Source organism: Protopterus annectens, chromosome 6.part1 (genome assembly GCF_019279795.1).
Source record: "Protopterus annectens isolate FY-2018-M chromosome 6.part1, PAN1.0, whole genome shotgun sequence".
In the NCBI taxonomy this organism is placed as follows: domain Eukaryota; kingdom Metazoa; phylum Chordata; order Ceratodontiformes; family Protopteridae; genus Protopterus; species Protopterus annectens.
Genome location: NC_056738.1, coordinates 150,415,352 through 150,437,358, shown reverse-complemented (window position 1 = coordinate 150,437,358; position 22,007 = coordinate 150,415,352). Strand labels below are relative to the sequence as shown.

Genomic DNA, 22,007 nt, shown 5'->3' with positions numbered 1-22,007 from the left:
TAACTGCACCTGGAATGTCTCGTGTGTGTCATACTCTTTAGCCAGCCTGGAGGTGTGTATGCATTTAATGTATATTGAAAATCCACCTCCTGTGGGTTTACTGCCCAGAGTTTGTGGTCTCAAAGTATGATAGGATGGGTAACTAGGTAAGGCTGGGGTGCTCTGCGCAGCTTTAAACCAGGATTCTGTAACTGCACAGATATCAGCATTTTGCAGGGTTAGTAATGTTTATATGTTCATAGTTTCATAGATGTGTACTAGGCTAACGGCCCTGGAGCCTACACAACCCTAGCCCATAGAATTAGCATATCATCGTGCCACATGACCTTAGTTTCCAGTGCATCTGTCGATTAGAGTGACTGGAGTGATCCCCTAGGTGAATTTTCTATTTCACCATTGACTCATCAAGAATTCTCTTGAAGAGGGCCAGTGAGGTGTTCCGTTTGACATGTATGGGAAGTGTGTTCCATAGCATGGGCAGTCTCTGGGTTATGAACCTGTCCCGTCAGCCCATTCTGTTGATTGTGGTAAATGAGGTTGAGGACTCTGGAGTGTGTGGTGTGGATGGATTGCGAACTCTATTGATGTAGCATTTCTAACATGGCTGGGTCAGATATGGCTTTGTAAGGCAAGCCGAGATCACCTCTAAGTAGGAGATATGAGACAGAGAATATTTGGACTTAAGTGTGCCCATAAAGGACAAGTGTTTAAGGCCTAGGATACTCTTTTTGTGAGGTACTTTTGTGGCCTCTCCAGTTGCTGCAGGTGTCTAGTGATGTACATGCCAAATGGGGCATTTACTCAATTACTGGCCTAATGAGGGAAGAGTAGAGGGAAACCATGACCTCTTTCTTCCTGGATGCAAAACCCTTAGTAATGAGATGTGCCACATAAGAAGGACTTTGACCACAGTGGCAGTGTGGTGGCCAAAGGAGAGATTGCTGTCAACCTATGTTCGCAGATCTGCTATAATGCCTTCTGTGTTCAGTGGACTACCATCATTGTGGTAGTTAATGTGAACTGGGTTTTTCCCAAAGGGAATGACAACACATTTATTGGCATTGAACTTAAGGCCGTGGTTCTGACACCAGTCGTCGGTCTCAGTGAGGCCTGTCTGTAGGATGTTAACATCATTTGGGGAGTTAATAATGGCTCCCAACGTACAATCATCTGTGCAATTTGTCAGCCAGAGTACCTTCATGTTGGACCAGACTTCTGAGAAGTAGATACCAAACCAGAGAGAACCCAAGACCAATCCCTGTGGGACTACACTCATGACTGGTCGGCAGTCTGACTTGGGAGTCAGCTACTGTCACAGTTTGACTGTACATGTGAACCAGTTTGCAACACAACTACTAATATGGGGGTTGATGCATAGGTTAGTGAGTTTTTCTAGGATTCCTGACTGGGGAATGTTATCAAAGGCCTTGGCCAGAACAAGGTAGATTGTATGGAACCACCTTGCCTTCATCCACAGCTCTGCTGACTGAATCAAGAAGTTGACCGAGTTGAGCAGGCATAACCTAACCTTCACAAAACTAAACTGTGTGGGATCCATAGTTTGGAGATTCACTATATCCTTGTTTATTAGGTCCATGATGATTCGTTCCATAGCTCTGCTTATAAGACTTGTCAGGCTAATGGGGAAATATTTCCCAGGGTCTGAAGTTGCTCCTCCGTTGTATAGAGGGATGACTATAGAAGTGTGACATTCGGTAGGGACAAAGCCTGAGGTAAGACTGTGATTGAACAAGGCACACAGGTGAGGTACCAGTTCACTCTGTAGTCGATAAAGAGCACAGCCAGGAATATTGCCAGGTCCCATACAAGATGCATTTAGGAAGCGTATGGGTTTATGGGAGAACTGGGTCTGAGATGGACTGGCACTTAACTTTTGGGTGCAGCATCTAGAATGTATTCAGTTGGCTTGCTTCAGCACATAGTGGGCATCTAAAGTAGACATCAAGAGCATCTAGGGTCACCCATAGCTGTTTCTTCATCGCTTTGTGGAGAGGTGAGAAAAGTAAATCGAGATGAATGACACATTGTGGTTATCTGTAGCATTCTGTGATACAAAACAAGACTGATGAAGACTAGTTGGGGCATTGGCAGCCCAGTTAGGTAAACAGTGGGGATATTGCACTGTGCTTGCTTCAACTGAATGTAGCTGCACTGAACTTGAGGCATCGGAACAGTGATTGCACCCAAGTTGTACATCACTATTTTAAGACACTATTTTAAGACAAGTTGGGGGAATTGTGTGAAATTAATGTTAGCTTGCAAGTCTGCCTTTGTGAATGTGTGTGTGTGTATATATATATATATATATATATATATAGCGAGTGTGTGCGAGCGAGTGGACGTTCGTGTGTCGTTTGTGTTTTGCGTGGCGTAATGAGGTGTCTGAGTGTGGGTTTGGGGAGGTGTGCAAGGTTTGTTAAACGAGTTTGAAGGATGGGGGGCGAGGTGACGAGGAAGGGGAAAAGGGGGAGGGTTAGGTGCTTGGCTGCAGGGCGAGGGAGGGGGGGAGTGTTTCAGGGAGCCAGGGCGCAGGGGAGCGGAAGCAGGTTTTAAGTGGGGCCAAATTTTAGGGGTTGATGCAGGTTTCTGTAGGGTAGCGAGGATGCTGGAGTGAGGTAGCAAGGGGAACAGGAGGCAGGGAATTTACATTGGGAGCGGAGGCAAGCTGAGCGAGAAACCAAAACAAGTGAGGCAAGGGGCCAAAAGAGTTGGGGGGTGAGGAGGAGGGTGAGTGAGGAAAAGTAAAAAAAGAGTTGTAGGAGCAGAGGGGGGTGCGATTTTTGAGCATGCTAGTGCAAGTTGGGATTTTGGAATTGGGAGTCGAGTCGGGTGAGGAGTCTTGTGAGGAGTGAGGAGTTTAAAGTTGAAATGGGAGCAAAGTTGGGAGAGTGTGCAGGAGGTGTATGAGGAAATGTTGGGGTGGCCGAATGAGTGAAGCAGGATGAAATTGTGTGCAGGATGTTTGGAGGGGGATATGGAGGGGAAGATGGGGTGTAGTGGGGTGCAAAAGGGGGCAAAAAGCATGATGGGAATTTAGGGTGAAGAGGTGAAGTGAAACGAGGAGTTTTTTCTGAGTGATGCGAGGCACTTTAGGATGGATGTAGTATTGGGCTGAACAATGGTTAAAGGTAAAAGGAAAGTTTTGGCCCGGGGGGAGGGCACGTGCGTATATTTTGGCGGGTTTGGATTAAGAGAGTGAACAGATAAAAAGCCCTTTAAATATAAAGATTTGTCCAGTGGAATTTAAGGTTTATGGGTTGATTTGGAGCGGAAGGAGTGATCTTGGAGTTTTTAAATTGAGGTTTTAATTGCCTAACTGGGAAACATCTACTCTGGGAGGTCATCGGCAGACTAACAAGTTAGATGAAAACATGAGGTATAAAGGGTTGCCAATGTAAATGGTGCCGAATGCAATTTACCAGATGGAAGTTTAAGTTGGGGAATGTTTGTGGGGAATGGGTGCCCTAAAGTATCTATTAATTTTAAAAAATTTTTTCCTTTGTAAATGGAAATTTAACATGAATACGTGATTGGATTTAAATGAGCACAACCTATTCAAAGGTGTTTAAATCCAGAAGCGAATTTCTTGTGACTGGTGTCTAGGGGTAGTTTAAAGGCCAGGTTTTTCCCTTGTTTTTTAAAACATTGGTGTTAAAAAGAGTGCACCAAAAGGAAACCCCTTTAAATTTTTAAACTCCCCTGGACGTGTTTTCTGCGCAGATAATCGCGGGGGTTTCCATATTTGGAAACAATTAAATGATTTTAAAAATGGGCCCAAAGAATTTCCCAAATATGGGGAAAGTTTTCAAATTTTGGTAGTGGGGGATTTTTAACAGGGAAGGTCTTGGGGTTTAAAATTTGTCCCGTTTTTTAAAAGTTATTTTGGTCCTTTTACCCTCCATAAATTTTTTTAAAAATTTTTAAACCCCTTAACTTGTTGGGGTTCAAAGGACCCCAACCCCACATTTTTTGAAAGTGAATTTTAAAATGGGATGGGGAGGGCATTGGTGTCATGCTACCTGGTTTTAAGGTCCCGATTCTAAAAAAGATTGTTACATGTGCTTCCAAAAATGGTTGTTTAGGGGAAGCATTAAAGGTGTTTATCTACAGATTTCCTTTTTTAAAAATTTAAAATTTTTGTTTTTTTTGATTTTGGCCCGGGGAAATTTGTAAATTATTTTCCCGGAAAAGAGTTTCCACCCCAAATTTTTTTTACCCTTTTGTTTTCTGAACCAAAAAGCCGGAAATAATGCTGTGTTTATTGTTGGGGGGGGTGGGAAAAAAAACCCCTTTAAATCCCAATTTAACACAGGTGGGTTAAATAAATAAATTGTTAAAAGAAAAAAATTACCAAAAAATGGCATTTATAATTTGCTGCCCTTTTCCCATTTGGACTGCTTTTGATATGCCCTTTCAGTACATCAGAGGGCAAGGAGGAAACCCTTTTTATGATATAAATGGGTTTTAAAAGGAGAAGCTTTAAAATAAAAAGGGGTTCCCTTTATTTTTAAAATTCTTTTGTTAAACCCCTTTAAATGAACAGGTTTAAAAAAACGGGGAAAATATTTTTAATGTGCTTGTTAAAAGTTTAAAATCTTTGGGTTGCTTTTTTTAAAACCTTTCATTTAACTTTTTAGGGTTTAGGGTTCAAGGGAAAAACCCCGGACCCTTTTCCAGATATTGATTTTTAACCCCCTTTGGGCTGGAACAGTGGTTTGACTTGGGGGAAAAAAATTGATGTTTTTTTTTAATTTAATTTCTTTATCACATTTGTTTTAGATGAAAAAAGGTTTTTTCCCTTTATTTCCCCGAAGAAGTTATTCCATGTGATAAAATGAAAAGTTAAGGACATAAAAAATGGAGTGTTAAAAAAAACTGTTGGGCTCTTTTTCTATTTTAAAAGTTTAAAATTTGGTTTGTTAAACGTTTGAAGCTTGCAATGGACATATTGCTTGCTAAATTATGTTACAACATTGGGTAGGGACCAAGAAAAAGGGGGGTTTTTTTTTCCCGAAATAGCCAATGCTGTACAAGAAAAAAAAAAAAACCATAATTGTAAGGGGAAAATGGGGCTGTTTTGTAAGGCAAAGCAACAATTTTGGTTTTTTTTTTTTAAATTTTTTCCCTACCCAACCAGGGAAAAATGGGTAATCATTTACAGGCATTTGTAAAAGAAATAAAACCCTTTTTAAATTAAAAAAAAATTTTTTAAATGTTTTTTGGTGCTTTTAAAATGTGGGTAAAAAAGGGCATTTCTGGACCCGGGAGCAGCAAAAAATCGAGTGGCAAAAGCACGAAACGAACTTCGGGCTTTACTTTCCACAATGGTAATGGGGGGTAACTAAAGAAACAGGGTTAAATTAAAGCCAAAAAAGAATCTCCGGACTATTTTAAGCTTTTTTAAAATTTAAAATAGAGAAAAAATTTTAAAAGCACCCGGAGTGAAATCTTTATGGGGTTTACACACTGTTTTTCCCCCTTTAAGGAATAACATAGCAGACAGCTTTAAAACCCAAAACGTGGCTTTTTTATGGGCTAGATTTTCTTTTAGAACAGAACTAAATCTCATCAGGATGTCTGCCCCCAGGAGGGCAGTCAGGGGTACAAACAGAATAAAATTAGTATTTACTACTTCATTGTGGTACATACAGGTTTGCAAAGAGCCAAACTTAAGGAAAAGTGAAAAAATATATATTTTTGAATTATTTTCCTGTAGTGGTCCTTTAATAAATTTATAAATCTGAGTTTTTCTCCACGCTTTGTTTTAGCACTTTCTGGATTTATTGGTTGATTCGTGCAGTTTATCCACTACTTTGGTTTATTCGTGGTTAGAGTGGAACGGAGATGGAGACGTAGCCAGTTCCTGAACAGAGGGGGCAGGACGAATTAGGCCAATCGAAGAAGTTGATCTATTGACCCCACTTAGCCAATCCTTGGTGATGTGTGGTAACCTAGCTCAGCGTCATAATCCAGGAACCGAAAGGTTATCATCACAAAGAGAGGCTGGTAATGGAAGGCAAAGGGAGCTTATGAGCGTATTGGAAGACGTTGGCGACTCTGGTGAAGCAAATAGTGGAACTTTTAATGCTGCTTCCACCCCAAATGTATTGAAAGTTGGTGATAATAGTGTTTGGGCAGGAGCCTTGAACCAGGACAAAAAGCAACGGACGAAAGAGCTATGGTTACAGGTACTGTTAAACCAAAGATTTTCAAGGAAACTAAAGACTGGCTACGGACTAAATATCTTTTTAAAGTTGATAATAATAGTAACAAAAACAATGTTTTTGAGGATTCCTATAAGGTTAAACTGGATAAACTTTCTAAACTAATGTAGAAGTACAGGACACTGGACATTGAAAATGAATATTTAAAAAAAAGAGTGCATCTCTAGGAAAATAGTCCCTAAAGGGCTTTGTGTGTATAAATTTCCGAATAATGTCATTATGGGTTCTGTATTTTATAATGAACTTATAGAGGTTTTTAAGTGTGGTTTGGACGTCTTGAAATTGATTACTAGAGAGAATGTAAGGTGTCAAGACTCAATTCAAAAGGACATAGAAGAATTACACCAGCATATTAAGGAAGATTTAATGTTCACTATTAAGGAAGAGAAAGATAAATATTTTGCCATTAGAAAGGATATAGATGATAAAGGTGAAGAATTGGTACTCAGAAAAATAAATTGGAGAGGGATATCAGAGAATATGATAGTAACAGTAGTTATCCCAAACCTCCACAGAAGTATTTTAAACAAAATAATGAAATTAGGCAAAAGTTTGAGCAACCTATGGTATAGAAGGATAGGAATGAAAGACACTTTTATGGGGAGGAGGACCAGGATTATGACCAGGCCTACCCACCTTTACGTAGATCCGAGAGGTCGATTAATAAACAGGGGCCACAACAGATACATTTTCAGAGAGGGGGGGAGAAGAAGAAGGAGGGGGAGATTCTAATGAATACCCACCCCACTACATTTCACAACAATGACATTTTGGTAGATGGAATTAAAAATACATACAATAATTACTCTATATATAACTTTAGTAACTTAATTATAGAAAAGAAGCATTTTGGGCCGTTTTCTAAGGGATTGAAATTCATCACATATAAAAAAGGTGACATTACTAGAAGTTTATTGGATATAAAAATGTTTTTTTTGAGAAGAGTTAATTTTAGTATTTTGTTTCCAGAGAAAAAGGTAGACACAAATACAGAATTAAAACGGAAGAGTGTTTATAATCCACCCTTACACCCCCAGTTGAAATCTGGAAAAATTGGTGGAAAAAGAAGTAAGAAAAGAACAGGTGAAAGTTGGATATAGGTTTAATTTAAGTAAGAAAGAGAGAATTAATGTATGAAATTAATGACAATAGGAATAATAGAGTAATAAAACCAGATAAAGAGGGGGTTGTGTGGTCCTTATGGATAACATAATATATGAAAGTAAGATGAACACAATATTAGGGGATGAAACAAGATATTCCAATGTCTCATTAAATGAGATCAATATAGCTTACAGGAAAATATATGAGTATAAATGATATGTTATCTGAAGAACTTATTGATTATAATACTTTTATGAATCTGAAGGTGGATAAACAAAGAACACCCACAGTATTTGGTATACCAAAGATACATAAATGTGACCAACTGTATCTGCAGAAGGATCTAAGACTTATGCCTTAGCCAAGTACGTAGATAAGAAATTAAAAAAATGTATGGTTAAGCAGAAAAACTATATTAAGAGATTCCTGAAATTTCTGATGGAATTATATCACGACAATCTTATTTTTATTACCATAGATATTATAGACTTATTTTCCTCCATACCCTATCAGGATGGGATGGAATTATTAGAAGAGATAGTCTATGCGGACAAGACACTAAACACAGAACGAAAAGACACTAAACACAGAACGAAAAATTAAGCATTTGGTTAAAGGAATTAATATTGAAAAATAATTTTAAATATTTTAATGGGGAATTTTATCAACAGATACAGGGAGTAGCAACACACACACACACAACACACACACACACACACACACACACACACACACACACACACACACACACACACACACAACACACACATACACACACACACAACACACACACACACAACACACACACACACACACACACGTAGACACAACACACACACACACACACACACACACACACACACATACACACACACACACACACACACACACACACACAACACACACACACACACACACACACACACACACACACACACACACACACACACACACACACACACACACACACACACACACAACACAACACACACACAACATACACACACACAACATACACACACACAACATACACACACACAACATACACACACATATATATATATATATATATATATATATATATATATATATATATATATATACACACACACATACATACATACACACACAGACACACATGTATGTATATGTGTGTGTGTATATATATATATATATATATATATATATATATATATATATATATATATATATTATATTTCAAGGGATACGCAGAATAGTAGAATATAAGATGGGAGATGAACAGTTCGGATTCAGATCAGGATGCAGCACAATTGACCCGATGTTTGCATTGAGACAGATACTTGAGAAGAAACTGAAGTGGAGACAGTCAAACTGGGCTTTCCTAGACTTGGAGAAAGCATATGACAAGGTCCCAAGAAAGCGGACCTGGGCAGTACTGCGGTGGTTTGAAGTCCCAGAAACATTGGTAGAATTAGTACAGGCTATGTACAAGGACCGAGCGACTCAAGTACGAACAATGTTTGGCCTCACTGAGGGGTTCCCAGTGGGAGTGGGTGTACACCAGGGTCCAGCTCTGAGCCCACTGCTGTTAATACTGGTAATGGACTACATCAGCAAACAGGTTGGAGGAGTCAGAGCAACAACGCTGCTGTATGCAGACGATGTTTCAGTACAGGCAGACTCTGATCTAGAACTTCAGCAAAGGATAGGAGAATGGAATGCAAATCTGAAGGCACATGGGATGAAACTAAGCACAGATAAGACAGTGGTAATGGCAGCAGATTGGGGAAATCAGAAGAAGCTGAGAATAGAGATATATGGGAAGATAGTGGAACAGGTAAACAGCTTCAAGTATCTGGGAGGGGTGTTTGAGGAGAAAGGTAGTCTGAATGAAGAGGTCAAAGCTAGAATCAGAGGGGCTGCAGCCAACTGGCATAGAGGGGTGTTTGAGGAGAAAGGTAGTCTGAATGAAGAGGTCAAAGCTAGAATCAGAGGGGCTGCAGCCAACTGGCATAGAGTATCAGGTGTAGTATATGACAGAAGAATGCCAAAGAAGCTGAAAAGTAAGGTGTACAAGACAGTGGTGCGACCAGTGTTACTGTATGGTACAGAAACCTGGGCAGTAAAGGCAGAACAGTTGAAGAAGCTAGAAGTGATGGAAATGAAGTGCCTGAGAAAGGTGGTAGGATGCACACTGCGGGACAGAAATGAGGACATAAGAGCAGAAGCCAAAGTAGCTCCAATTGCAGAAAAGATCAAAGAAAACAGATTACGATGGTATGGGCACACGTGTAGAAAAGCAGAAGACAATCTGGTGAGGGAGATTTGGGACTGACAGTTAGAAGGTAAGAGGAAGCGAGGGCGGCCAGCAAAGAGGTGGATGGATTGTGTAAAAAGATCTTCGACAGTCAGGCATGAGTGTTGAAGAAGGCAGGAGAGTGGCACCGAATCGAGAGAGGTAGCAACAGTTAATACGATACCCCGACCCCATGTAAATGGGAAAAAGGGGATGATGAGGATATTATATTTATATATATATATATATATATACGCACACACACACGGTATCGCACACACGCACGCACATGTACTGCTACGACACGCGTGTCAAGACGCATACACGCCGCACGCATACGCATACGCACACGCACGCACGCGTGCACACGCGTGCACACGCACGCATACACACACACACACACACGCACACACACACGCACACACACACACGCACACACACACACACACACACACACGCACACACACACACACACGCACCGGGTGAGACGCACACACACACACACGCACCGGGTGAGACGCACACACACACACACACACACACACACACACACACACACACACACACACACACGCAGCGTACACACACACGCATTACGCCATACACACGTACACGCGTACACACACACGTACACACACACACACACACGCGTACACCACACACACACGTACACACACACACACACACACACACACACACACACGTACACCACACACACACACACACACACACACACACACACACACACACACACACACACACACACACACACACACACACACACACACACGTACGTTCCCACCACTGCCTCTGCTTTCACAGGTACTCCTAAAAGACAGACAAGAAAAACCACAGATGATCCTGATTGCCCCAGACTGGCCACGCCAGCACTGGTACCCAATCTTAAAGAACTTAGCTCAAGGCCCACCATGGATTTTACCTCAAACTCCGCACCTTCTGACTCAACAAAACAATCAGATCCTGCACAGTCAGCTCAAAACCTTAAACCTGGCTGCATGGCAGATTCATTAGTCAAGCAGACAACACCTCTCTCTAAAGCTGTTATGGATGTCATTTTGGAGGCCAGAAGGCCTAGCACCAGGAAATCTTATTCAGAAAAGTGGAAGAGATTCTATGCCTGGAAACAGGCTCAAAGCTTTGACCCCCTTGTCCCAAATATTCCTCAGATATTACAATACTTAACTGAGATGCTGAACAAAGGACTATCCTTTTCATCCATTAAGATCCATGCCTCTGCCATCTCGGCTCATTACAACACAGATCCTCCTATTTTCTCTCATCCATTGCTAACAATACCTCAGAGGGGATAAAAACATAAGACCGCCCCGGAGAGCACCAACACCAACGTGGAACCTCAATTTTGTCTTGGAAAAACTAACTTTACCTCCTTTTGAGCCAGCCAATTCAGCAGAATTAAAATATGTCTCATGGAAAACTGCTCTGCTTCTGGCAATAACCTCAACACAAAGAGTCTCAGAGTTACAGGCACTAATGGCAGTGGAGCCTTTCATCATTTTTCACCAAGACAGGGTTTCTTTAAGAACAACCCCTTCATTTATGCCTAAGGTGGTATCCAGTGTGGCTCTTAACCAAACTATTCACTTGCCAACTTTTTATCCAAATCCCCAGAATAAAGGGGAGAGACTTCTGCATTCCTTGGACATACACAGACAATTATGTTACTTGGACAAAACAAAAGCTTTCAGAAAAACTGAGCAATTGTTTGGAGCATATGCTGCAGGATCACAGGGGAAGGCTATTTCAAAGCAGACCATTTCAAAGTGGATAGGACACTGTATTCGGTTCTGCTACACACAGCATGGGAAACCTGTGCCTAGTAACATTAGGCCACATTCCACCAGGGCAAAAGCTACTTCAACTGCCTACCTTAGAGGAGTACCTACCAAAGATATCTTGGAAGCTGTAACTTGAGTTCAGTGCACACCTTTACAAAGCATCATCACTTGCCTCTATTCTAAATCCAGAGCTGGCTTTGCCACTGCAGTGCTGCAGGGCCTCATAGCCACCACAAATCCTCTATAGAACCAGCCACCCTAACTCAGCTTTGGGATTCAACCCAAGTGTAATGACTGCAGCAGTGAAACACGATGAACATAGTACAGTTTTGTACCTACCATAAATGTAGATGTTAGAGTGTCTTCACTGCTGCACTTCAGGTTACCCACCGGCCATCCCCTCTTTCTTAGCTGGGACTTATCTATACCTTTCAACCGTATACTACCTATGTGGTGCATTTGCTGGTAACTGAAGGTTTTGTTTTTACCTTTATTGTATGTTTCATTAGCAATATGTATTGCCTACCTATTTGGGGGCACCTGACATCTGGGGCAAGAAAAACTGAAGAAAATGGCGTCGGCTGCATCTTATATACCCCTGGCGCACTGACGTCAGAGAAGAAGCGACAGCAACCAACGCCGGACCAAGACTTGGAACTCTGGCTGACTGCGGGACCGCCTGACGGCAGGATAACCCAAGTGTAATGACTGCAGCAGTGAAGACACTCGAACATCTACATTTATGGTAGGTACAAAACTGTACTTTACCTTGCATACTGATGGGCTTGTGTGCATATTTCTACTGCACATTATGGAGGGTATTCTGTTCATTCCTTCACCACCTGACTGATTTTGAGCTTCATAGAACATTTCCCCTTATTTTTCTTGCTCAAAGTAAGAGTAAACATGTTTCTATCCCCTTTACTGTAATGATGCTTTAACTAGCGGTCATAGTCAAAGGACATTTGCTATTGCAAAAATGGAACACTTTTTGTCATAATTGGTACTTGCAATATGACTTGGAACACTTATAATGGGGATGGAGGGCAGGACATAGTAGCATTATGAGATGAGTTTCTTAAATGTAATACTAAAGCTTACCCGGTTGTTATATTGGTCATGTTATTCCAACGATTCAACATATAGCTGCTTTACTGGAAGGAACGATTTGCAATGCTCATTGCAAAAGACACACTAAACACATTCCTAACCCAGCTGATAAAATAGATGCCGCCTAGGTATATCAAAATATTGTACAACAAACTGCTTTCAAAGGGCTTGCTCACATGGCTCTTGGTGATGGGGTCATTTCTTGGGCAGGCATTATACCCGAGGGCAGTGCAGTGGTGCAGCAGTTTAATGTCACCTCACAGCAAGAGGTTCTTCAGTTTGATTCTCGACTGGGGTCCCTTCTATGTGGAGTATGCCATGTCCTCACTGCGTTCACGTGGGTTTCCCCCGGGTGCTCCTGTTTTCTCCCACTTTTCAACGACATGCATCTGGAACATTTCTCCTCAGGCCTCTGCTGAAAATAGGTTCTGTCCTAGTCAGACTTTCCCTGTCAAAAAATGTTAAATAAAATTACGGGGCAGTAAAGTAAATCTGAGAACTTGGGAAATTCTCCAAGTTCCTGAGAATATAAAGTCACTCCACTTGATTTTATTCAAGTAGGACTTTACCAAAGGGTGGCTTGCTCTTTGTTGAAATATTATGCACAGGCCATTTCTTGTAATCACTTATGTCTTTAGCTGGATCATAATCTCCAGGCAGTTTCTTACCGACAGGACAAATTGTTATCGAATCAGTCACTGTGATAGATTACTCAAAGATTTATATTTTTTGCATTTCAAAGATTTATATTTTTTGCATTTAAAGATATTTATTCTTTTAAATATAAAAGTACTTTTTGGGACATATTTAATATGGTTCAATATTTGCTCTAATCAACTGCAACTGTCTTAGCCCAATCCAGCAAGTGTTTTGAAATATACAAACTCGATACAGGCCAGTTTCATTAATATCTTCAAAAACAAAAACTGTATTATCAACATCCTTCCCCCCAAAAAATAAGTAAGTAAATAAAACTTTTAAATCTCAACACTGTTCATAAAGACAAAAGCAAGCTTTATAGGAAGCAGATCAAGTGCGGACTACGTTAAGTCCCTTCTGGATAGGCAACGCTAATCATAAAAACAGTGAACAGTTGCATAAATGCATTATTCATACTAATGTTTAGCACACAACCTAAGTTTATTGCCTTGGACCCCATAATGGCCAAGAGTTCACAAAAAAAAGATACCTGAATTGCATACAACCTTCATAGATGATGCACTATGCATCAAAATAGTGCTTCTGGTTCTACCATGAATCATCATCATAATTCACAGAACCAGGTCTGGCCTACTTTAGGCTTCTGAAATCAGACAAGACCAAATGCATCATTCAGTATATTAGCTCTACTGTTATTACGCATAACAGTAGAGCTAAAAGCCATTACCATTTTATGATAATGAGGGAATCTTATGCTCGGTAAAATCCCATGGGACAAGTGAATTTGTGGTAGTAGGTTTGGCTGCACCACAGGAATGCTATATTTTTTTCTTTTAGCTAAGCAGTAATGTTGCTTATCAGCTCTACAGGCTTAGCAACACAATAGCAGGGAAGGGGGATTGGTATGGTCAAATGCACTACACCAGCTGTAGATGCACAGTTCTTGTCTTTATCCTCTCAGTTATGCAACTGAGGCTGGCCTGTATGCAGTTACATCCCTGAACCCCTTATGATTTTTTTTTTTGGGGGGGGGGTGGTTCATTTGCAAGTCTGCTGCATCCATGGAGCACTACAAATACAAAGTGGGTAAGACCCTTCATATAAGGTCTTAGCCACTGTGTAGATTTTGTTTATGATACACTGTGAATGATGTCCAAGCAATGCTATTGTGTGTGCATCAGCTCTTTTCCATGAGGCACAATGTTAATGAATCCTGCCTTATATCTAGTTTGTTTTAACTACATCTACTTGCTTAGGAGATGCAATAAACTTTGAAAAAGTCACAGATTCTGTTGAATATTTACTTTGGAAAATCATAGATTTCTTAAAGAATGTGTTAAAAAAGCTCAGTACCATGCATGACCAACCTACGGATTTCAGCTAGCAGAAAATGGCACAAGGCAACAATGCCCTCAGTCTTGTATTGCTCTTCACTACTGTAGGCAATCATAGTCTGCAAAGAAGTTCTCCTTCTATTAAAAGGTTGGGACTGCAAGTGCACCAAGGCTGACTACCTTATTCTGATATCATATCACTGGAAGTCAGTTCCTGCTGCTGAACACACTTTAATTTTGCTAAACTTTCAGGGTTAAAGGCTAAGCTTACAAATAGTGAGATGAGTTTTACTAATGGAGCATCAACAAATGCCATTGAAAGTGAAGGTTGAGTCCTTTTTTCGACAAGACATATCAAATATTTAGATATTTTAAATCTCTGATAACTTAAAGTTTCTGGATATGAACTTTGTTACAGTTCACCCATAGAACCACCTCTCTGGCTTTCAAATATAGGTAAGATATTCCTTCCAGAACTAATTTATGCACTTGCATGCAATTCCACCACAGGCTTCAAAGGATGGTTAAGCTCCTTAATTTGGAAAGATAGTATCAAGAACATCCCTACCATGTTTTTGTGCTTTCTAGTCCCTCAGAAAGATTACACTAAGTGTACACGTAGTCTACACTTTGTGATAACATTTATGAATTCCCCTCTGTATTTAAAGCAGTAAGAAAATCAGTAGGAACACTAAATTATGAGGAAAAATGTGCGAGTTATGCTTGTGTTATATGTTGACTCTGAACAGTGTACACAGTGTAGGCATTAATGAATCCCAAGGATTGTCTTTAAGCAGGTTCTTCTCTAATGATCTAAAGGTAGCAAGATTTTGACCGATTAATCCACTATACCATGATGCAGCAAATCACATTCACCATATACGTTCTCAGTGCTGCCTTACATCTCATAATAATAAAAGAAACTTTGAGGCTAGTGTGACTATTCTTCATAATGACACAACACATTACATGAAATTCCTAGAAGTGACAAAAATGCATATGTTGGCACACAACCAATGTTTGAACCAAAAAAAAACCTCTCATCCTGTTAGTCTACTAAATTAAAATTATTTTAGATTTGAAATGATATCAGCCAGAGTGCTATGAAATACCGTAAAAAGGACAGATGGTCTTAACTTTTACCAGAATGCAAGCAGGAATAAAGCCTTGTTTAAAGCAAATTCCTTCATGGCTTAACAAATTTTACAAGTATTTTATATTGCCTTGATCCACTCAAAAAAATAGTAAGTGGCAAGAGCAAATTTTCCTCAAATTAATGTGCAAAATGAAGGAGGAAACGGTGGTCATATGAAAGTGAAACTCCACTGGCAGGCATTGTTTAGTTGGTATCAAAGTGATGCACATTTCAATCAAAATCATGTACAAGTAGCAGTACTTGATGCTAGAAACCTAAACAAAAAGTGGATTCCTTAAAGGCATTCCTATCCTTGAAAATATTGATATACCCACAGTTACTGAAACATGGTTTCAGAACAGTAAAAGCACCCCCTTAGGCATTAAAACCCTGCACTACCACTCCCTTAGACACAAAACCGAATTGGACATTGTAATTAGTTGGGGTGTATCAGTATGTCTAAGAAATCAATGCAAAACAATGAATAGGCACTCCTCCACTCTTCACTCTTACAATACATAAAATTCAGTACCACATAGTAATCAACTACCCTACCACCTCTATTATACTGGCAGACCATGAAATACATCTTAAACTGATGTCCCTCCATCATAGTCTTAAACATTGCCCTCTTAGGTGCCCAACATTCTCTCTCTCTCTCCATTAACTGGGGAACCTACATATCCACAATAAACCCTACCACCTCTATTATACTGGCAGACCACGAGATGCATCTTAAACTGATGTCCCTCCATCATAGCCTTAAACATTGCCCTCTTAGGTGCCCAACATTCTCTCTCTCTCCATTAACTGGGGAACCTACATATCCACAATAAAGTGTGCACAGTGATTCCCAGATTGCATTAATGCAAACTTCTTGGACCAACTAGTCAAAATCCCACTGATCTGGTTCTCAAAAATACAGCCCCCATGCTCGGAGACCACAGCTGCCAAACACTGGTCAATAGTCAAATCTAATCATAGTGCAGTGCTGTAGGTGTGAGAACGGAGTCACCTCAAAACCCCTCCATCTCCAGAGACAATTCTAGGGCAAATGTACTCAAAATAACAGATGACCTGATGAAATTCAAACACACTCCACACCTAGATGACCCTGCTTCACATGTAATTTTTTACAGATGAATTTTACACTCACCTCCAAGTAAATATTATGACCTTGGTCCCCACAAAACATAAATATGGTGATAAATTTAAAAACCAAACCCATATGGTGGAACCCCCAGTATCAAGAAATTATATAACAGGAGAAAACTCAAATAAAAACAAAACTCACCCAGTCAGCTAAGGAAGAGCTCAAAATTATCCATATCAAATCCTCCCACAGCAAATACAACATTGTGAAACATCACCCATGACAAGGATGACCACAAATCATTCTTCAGCTATGTCAGGAACAGGAACCAAATACATGCTTTAAATTATGTTTTAATTTGTCATATTTTGTTAGAGTTTTATTTTTCTAAGATTTGTTTGCTATTACTTTTAGAAATTATTTGCTCGATTGTTTAATTGAATGGAGTTACACATTAGTATACAAGTGCATCCATGCTTTACTTTGTTACTCTGTTATTGGAAACCTGGAGGAGCAGTGAGCAACTGGGAAAGTTTTTAACTAGCTAATAAAACAGACATTTTTAGACTCATGGTTCTGGGATTTTGCTTGCCCAATACAAAACATCACATATTAGTGGACAAATTCATTTCAATTGCCATTCCCGATCTCTGCTGAACTGCCTACACCATTTTAGCTTACCTATACCACCCCCCACAAATCACCTTGGCGCAGGTCCTAAGCTCTCTCTTGAAAACTTAGGAACACAAGCTCCATGGCCCCAGACAATGTGCCAAATTGTCTTCTTGTCAGTGCCAAGTACTGCCTGGTTAGTCTATTCAGTCTCAGCCTTGCCACTAGGTTTCTGCTTATCTGCTGCAGTCATTCCACTCTGCAAAAGTGGATCCCAAGACAGACTTGAGCAACAGCAGACCTATCAGACACACTAGACTTATCTACAAGGCAACAGTGTATCATTATGGATCTCAAACAAAGATATAGGTGGTCTTCAAAACCTGCACCTGAACCAAGCTCGGTTTGTTAAAGGCAGATACTACCTCTTGAACTTGTTGGACATTTTAACAAGTCACCAAGGCATTACACTCTGGTAAATCAGGTTCATAGGTAGGTACTAGGCTATTAGCCCTAGGGGCTATATAACCCTAGCCAAAAAGGTACCCTGGCTTTCGCCACCCAAGAAAATTATTTTCCTGTGCCCCTGTCAAGCAGAGCCACAGAAGTGATCCCTGGGGTGAAATTCCTATTTCTCATCCAATCAAGAAGTGCTAATGAGGAGCTCCGTTTGACATAGATAGGTAGTCTGGACAGGAATCTATCCCTCTAGCATGTTCTGTTTATTGTGGTGACAAGGTTTAGGTCCCTAGAGCATGTAGCTCGGAGGGATTGGGATTTCTTTAAGTGGAGCATGTCCAACAGCTCTGGGTTTGACATAGCTTTGTATGTTAGGAGCACATCTGCATTTAGCCAAAGCCTTCAACACTATTCTCATGCTGACATCACTGATGCGTCAAATTAAATGTAAACTCTTTAAACCAAAATAAAATTACCACAGACCAAGGAACCAAAAAGTAGGAAGCTTCTGGCCAAAAAACCACTTCTTGTTGAATAAAAAATCTTGAAGTTTAATAAGTTCCGACTGCAACTGCTATAACAGGTAAAACCACACGAAAATAGCGTAAAACAACAAGTACCATAAAGCGCTTTTCGTCAACCTAAATAGGTTGACTTCTTCAGATAAAATAAGTAAGTAAGTAAACTCTTTGGCACCCACTGGTTGGCAAACTGCTCATCAGCAGAGCCCACTCTGTTAGTGTTCCCCAGGGATCTGTCCTGGGACCACTCCTCTATGGTAATTACCTATTTGATGTTACAGCAGTCACCAAAGGTCTGTGGCGGACTTGTGTCCTTTGGCAAACTTGGGAAAACTCTTGCTTCTATCACACAGGTGACAATCCCCTAAAAACAGATTTGGTTATTAGGGAGTTGAACATCTTCATTGGTTATAAACTATCCTTTGATCAACATGTGACCACTGTAAGGGAATCTTTTTACAATAGCCAGACTAGATTCAAGGGAATCATTGCCTCCTTCCACTTCTCCCTTATCAGACCAATAAAAGAATATAATACACCCTTTGTTACGTACTTTGCTGGGCATATGACCCAGCTCAATAGACTATAGCACTTCCTTACCAAAGGAAAATAAAGGACAATCCTCCTTACAGGATCATAGGAGGTTACCTTGTTAATGGCCCTGGGGCCCTTACAAGCCTAGCCAAGAGTTTATCCCCAAAAAAGAAACTTCGGTCAGCACCTGTCACCCCTGTCAATGAAAGACACAGGTGGAACCCCTAGGACAAATTTGCAATTTCCCACCCACTCATCAAGGTTGCGCTTGAAGAGGGTCAGAGAGGTATACTCTGACATGAATGGGAAGTATATTTCAGAGATGGGGCAGCCCCTGGGAGACAAACCTGTTTCTCCAGCAGGTTTTGTTGATGTTGCATATTAACTTAGGTCTTTTGAGCAGGTAATGCAAAAGGAGTTAGACTTACAGATATGGAGCATCTCTAGAAGGGCAGGGTCAGATATTGCCTTGTAGGCGAGACAAAGACCACCTCTGAGCAATCTGTACGATACCGAGCAGAGTGATAGTGATTTCAGCCTGCATTCTCACTCATTTCCTGCAAACTACTGAGAGGAAATCTCTGCCTTAAGATCTGATCCTTTGTAACCTTTTACACAATATAATAATACCTTAAACACCTTCTCAAGAGATATAAGCCTCCACCGAAACATAAACAGGACTTGTTGGCAGAATAGATATCTTTCAAAGACTTTTACGAAATAGACTTCCTTTAGAAATTACAAATAGCAGCTCCATGACTGCTTTTTTTAAGTGCAATCTGGAAGACTGGATAAGCAGTCTTAATTACCTCACCAATGTGGCTTCTGTAACCCTTATTAATAAAGGATACAGCTAGGTTGGGGTCTGAAATTAAATCATGTCTTAATAAATGGCTGGGATTGCTGGAAATAATATAAAAATGTATACGATCTATAGTAAAACAGGCATTTTGTCTTTTAGTAACATTAGCCAAACACAAGGAAACCAGTTGCATTTTTCGGTTATCTGGAGCTAGGATCAACCAAATCACACATGCACTCAAGTCATTACACCACAGATACCAATATGATCCCATCAGACCTCAGACACACCTCCCTGGACGATATGAACAGCGACATTATGGAGCTCTCAGACTGGCATTAGCCTAGCACTGAGCAGCTTAATACCATCACCAAGGATGATGCCATGATATGAGCAAAAGATGATTAGTAGTCTTTTGGCTGTCTTTCTGATGTCATTCCAAGGGGATCTAAGATTAGTCAGCTTGGGAGGACACTGTTAACAGACCATGTTGATTTGCCAAGGATGCTCTGCACCTGCCAACCTTAGGCTTTTGAATACTGGCTAAAAACTCTATCTTCCCCCAAGGTGCCTGTTTTAGGCAATGCCAAATTGACAAACGTACTGCCATAGCAAAATCAATTGAACCTAACAAACACAGACATTAACATGGAAAAATATACGCAACTGACGTATACACTGCATCGTTAACATCTAAATATCACTTGTGAGTAAACTGATTCTCGTTACAAAGTGCATTCATACATACTTAAAAAAAGAAAAAAAATGAAGAGTAATACAACAAACTGTCGCTCTACACCACTCACTAATATGTGCAAGTTCTTCATAACTGAAATAAAAGACATATATTAGTGTACTTCCAGCCCACAACAATCAGTAAAGAAAATATATACAGGGAAATAAATACAGATTTCGGAATGCAACATTATCCCCATATAACCGAGAAATCTGAAATGTAAGCACTTACTTTTTGACTGTTCGCGTCAAAAATATATATCCAGCTAGGACCGAGCAAATAGCTAAGTTACAAAAAACCTCGGTTCTCTGTTTACCATAAATAATTAAAATCCTTTCTTCTCATAATGCAATTCCTAGCACGGAGCAGGAATGCCATTAAACATCTAATCTGGAAATGTTTTAAAACTAAACTAATCTACTTTAAAACAAATAAATAATACCTCTAAGAAAAAAGTAGGAACACCCTTCACTACCGCGTTAGTTTTGAAAACGGTATTATATGCGACGCATATAAGTGACGATTTACCCAGTATGCAATCGGTCATACAAGGAAGTTAAAGCAAACTATCAACAACCGTGCGGTAAAAAATATACTAAGGATGTGATGAAGGGTTAATGTTTCTTTGTCAACCTGATTTAATGTATTGCCTGAAGAATCTGGACGTTTTTAAGGAGATGAAAGCTTTTGTACGCATTGGGCTTAGCAGTGTCTGGCGCATGAAAAGAAACGTACAACACACTTCTCAACTGTCCACGATTGTTAACCAGTGCTTTTTATAAACAAAAAAGTGGCGGCAGGCTTACGTTGCCTTTGGGCCACTCCTCTCCCTCCACGCAGCCAGTCCAGTATCAAATTACTGTATTTACGTTTATCGCAGCCAGATTCCAAAACGAAATGCGATAATACTTAAGGACCGTTATTTATTCTTCTACAGCGTTCTGCCGAAACATTAACGAGTTAAATATGCTGCGTCCTAAACTGTGCAGAACTGAGACATTTAAGCAATAATATATCGTCCACAATTAATCTGGTATAGTGTAAACAGTCTGATTACAATAAGGCAAAACATCGTGCCATCTTGCGGGTGCTGAGACAGTTAAAAAAACGTCAGCGCTAGAGTTGTCCATTATCGTTTGTAAAGTGTACTTGTGAAACTAACAGTACCGCAATTAACTGTTATATATGATCACAAAGTGATGCACTTTATTTTCTTCTTAAAAATTCCCAGATACTTTTACAGTTTTAAGTAAGTGAATACCCAAAAATGAGTGTAGCTCTGGTCTTTATTTAAGTTACCATTCTGGTGACTTTTTTCACTCTGAAGTAGCCCCCAAATACCTGAAAAGGTAAGTGGGATATTCTGTAGTCTAGTGTCTACTTGCTCTCTCGAGAAAATATACGCTAAAAAAATCCGTGCTTACGTATTTTGTCAGCGTGTGTACTTTTCTGTTTTATTTCTACAGTGATTACCAAGGCAGCCCGCAGGATTTTTTGCAGGGGGGGGGGGTGCAAACCCAGAGCCCCACCCACATAGCTCTCCCCGCCCCCTGCCAACAGCCCCGCC

At 40.2% G+C, this 22,007-nt stretch overlaps 1 protein-coding gene across 3 annotated transcripts in view; it reads right to left on the bottom strand.

The window, feature by feature from the left end:
- Window positions 1-21,153, bottom strand: part of SPC25 (SPC25 component of NDC80 kinetochore complex) — a 450,334-nt gene extending 429,181 nt beyond the window's left edge. The window contains exon 1 of one of the 3 annotated variants that reach the window (XM_044075589.1): window positions 21,074-21,153. The gene's annotated coding sequence lies outside the window, so the exon portion shown is untranslated. Of the gene's footprint in view, window positions 1-20,671; window positions 20,999-21,073 lie in introns of those variants that run through there. The other 2 variants (XM_044075588.1, XM_044075587.1) reach the window with 2 other exon arrangements.
- Window positions 21,154-22,007: the final 854 nt, after the last annotated feature.